Below are 3,331 nucleotides of genomic sequence, written 5' to 3' on the forward strand. Positions count from 1 at the left end.
AGAGTGTCCAGCCTTATGTCTTCTGCCGCTGGGGCTGTAGATGTGGTCAATCCTGGTTGCATGCCAGTCCCTGAACGCATTTTGGAAGAATTTCTCTCTGTTTTGCCCTGCTTGTTTCTTCTTTGTGTTGGAAATGTATCCTCAGAATGGGTCTGAGCTGATTTTCCCTGCTGGTTTTAGGCCGCTTTACACACACTTGATGCACTTACACAGAGATATCAAGACTTAGCTTTTAAGATGCTTACTAGTCGGATAGATACTTGTGCGATGAACAGGGTCTGGTGAGTCCAGTTGATTGAGCAAGGAGTAGGTCGTGTCCATTCCATATTCGGTTTTCGGAAGGGTATCTGTGCTCATTTCAAACTCGAGTTTTATGCGTCACCGCACCTCACCTTTCCCCTGAAGCAGGCATAAGTGTGTTTTCTAAAAGCGTGACTCTGTTCTGTTTGGGGATTCCGTTCATGGGGAGCGATTTTTACATTCCCTCGATAAGTGATATCATAAGTTTCTTTTTTTGTGGGACTTATTTCACTGAGGATGATCGTACCTAAATCCACTCAGGATGCTGCTACCAGCCTCATGACGTGGATTTCATGGCTGAGTGACACTCCATTGGACCTACGTAGCACCACTTGTCCACTTGTCCACTTGTCTTTGTCCACTTGTCCACTCGTCTTTGTCCACTTGGCTCTTTCCTGGGATATGAAACGTGTACCGGAGTGGAGGTTCTTGTCAAGACAGCAGCCCTCAACTTTGGGGTCCCTGTGTCTGGTTGATTTTTTCATTTTCCCAAGGTCAACGCCCATGTGTGGAAGTGCCCTATGCTCTGTGGTTCTGTGTTTTACATGGTTTGGGAAAGAGGATACACTTGTGAAGATTGGCTGTTGGCCATTGACATCCCGCCCATCAGCTTAACAAGGCTCCCTTGACTCCGTGGGCTGTCCTGCCTTTCTGGTTTTTAGACTTTTTTCGCCTGGCCCTTTTGCCCCGGGGGGGGGGGGGGCGAGAGATTTCTTTGTAGTGCTGATTTCCTCTCCCAGGTTGCTTGGTTGGCCAAAAAGGGCGTATGCGTTTTTTCCTGAATATATTCAGGAAAAAACGCATACGCCCTTTTTGGCCAACCGCATCATTGTCCACGTTCTGGCGCTTTTCATGTGCTATCGGGGCCATTCCGATGTACCGGTTGACATCCGTTTCCTGCAGTTCTGCCTTGCGTTCAGCGCCTCTTCGTAGCCTGACCTCAATATATTTTGGGGCGATAGTTATCGTTTAGAACTCTGCAGGTTTGGGAAGTGCAGGGCCCCTGAGCTCCATTTCCCAAGTCGCTTTTTTGTGAGTGGGACGCAACACGGCTGGATGGCTTCACGCCCTATTGTCGATCCGCGGTGGCAGGCTGAACCGCTGGTGAATTCTTCTTCGTGATGGGAAATGAGAGTGACATGTGCCCGACCAAACACCTCCAGCGAGTCTCTCATTGGTTCCCCCTCTTGCAGTTCATCCTGCGGACAAATTGCAGACGGTACGAAAGAGGCATGGAAAGGCGCCGAGTCTCCAAGTGGGGAGATTGTTAGTAAGGGGGCCTGAATGGAGAACACGAGCACCAGGAGAGGAAAACTGAGGTGAGTTTCAGAAAGCTTTCCCGATCCCACGGTGTAGCATCCGCTGGGTTTCCAATGAGTGCTTTCGCTGTCGGAAGATTGCGTTGAACCTGCAGAGTTGGGAGCCATGGAATGGGGAGCACGCAGGATTCCTTTCAAGGGTCTGCATTTGCTTTCCCAACCTCACCAATCGTCTCAGCCCCAAGAGTGTCCAGCCTTATGTCTTCTGCCGCTGGGGCTGTAGATGTGGTCAATCCTGGTTGCATGCCAGTCCCTGAACGCATTTTGGAAGAATTTCTCTCTGTTTTGCCCTGCTTGTTTCTTCTTTGTGTTGGAAATGTATCCTCAGAATGGGTCTGAGCTGATTTTCCCTGCTGGTTTTAGGCCGCTTTACACACACTTGATGCACTTACACAGAGATATCAAGACTTAGCTTTTAAGATGCTTACTAGTCGGATAGATACTTGTGCGATGAACAGGGTCTGGTGAGTCCAGTTGATTGAGCAAGGAGTAGGTCGTGTCCATTCCATATTCGGTTTTCGGAAGGGTATCTGTGCTCATTTCAAACTCGAGTTTTATGCGTCACCGCACCTCACCTTTCCCCTGAAGCAGGCATAAGTGTGTTTTCTAAAAGCGTGACTCTGTTCTGTTTGGGGATTCCGTTCATGGGGAGCGATTTTTACATTCCCTCGATAAGTGATATCATAAGTTTCTTTTTTTGTGGGACTGATTTCACTGAGGATGATCGTACCTAAATCCACTCAGGATGCTGCTACCAGCCTCATGACGTGGATTTCATGGCTGAGTGACACTCCATTGGACCTACGTAGCACCACTTGTCCACTTGTCCACTTGTCTTTGTCCACTTGTCCACTCGTCTTTGTCCACTTGGCTCTTTCCTGGGATATGAAACGTGTACCGGAGTGGAGGTTCTTGTCAAGACAGCAGCCCTCAACTTTGGGGTCCCTGTGTCTGGTTGATTTTTTCATTTTCCCAAGGTCAACGCCCATGTGTGGAAGTGCCCTATGCTCTGTGGTTCTGTGTTTTACATGGTTTGGGAAAGAGGATACACTTGTGAAGATTGGCTGTTGGCCATTGACATCCCGCCCATCAGCTTAACAAGGCTCCCTTGACTCCGTGGGCTGTCCTGCCTTTCTGGTTTTTAGACTTTTTTCGCCTGGCCCTTTTGCCCCGGGGGGGGGGGGCGAGAGATTTCTTTGTAGTGCTGATTTGCTCTCCCAGGTTGCTTGGTTGGCCAAAAAGGGCGTATGCGTTTTTTCCTGAATATATTCAGGAAAAAACGCATACGCCCTTTTTGGCCAACCGCATCATTGTCCACGTTCTGGCGCTTTTCATGTGCTATCGGGGCCATTCCGATGTACCCGTTGACATCCGTTTCCTGCAGTTCTGCCTTGCGTTCAGCGCCTCTTCGTAGCCTGACCTCAACATATTTTGGGGCGATAGTTATCGTTTAGAACTCTGCAGGTTTGGGAAGTGCAGGGCCCCTGAGGTCCATTTCCCAAGTCGCTTTTTTGTGAGTGGGACGCAACACGGCTGGATGGCTTCACGCCCTATTGTCGATCCGCGGTTGCAGGCTGAACCGCTGGTGAATTCTTCTTCGTGATGGGAAATGAGAGTGACATGTGCCCGACCAAACACCTCCAGCGAGTCTCTCATTGGTTCCCCCTCTTGCAGTTCATCCTGCGGACAAATTGCAGACGGTACGAAAGAGG

This window comes from Kogia breviceps, unplaced genomic scaffold (genome assembly GCF_026419965.1).
Source record: "Kogia breviceps isolate mKogBre1 unplaced genomic scaffold, mKogBre1 haplotype 1 scaffold_56, whole genome shotgun sequence".
NCBI lineage: Eukaryota > Metazoa > Chordata > Mammalia > Artiodactyla > Physeteridae > Kogia > Kogia breviceps.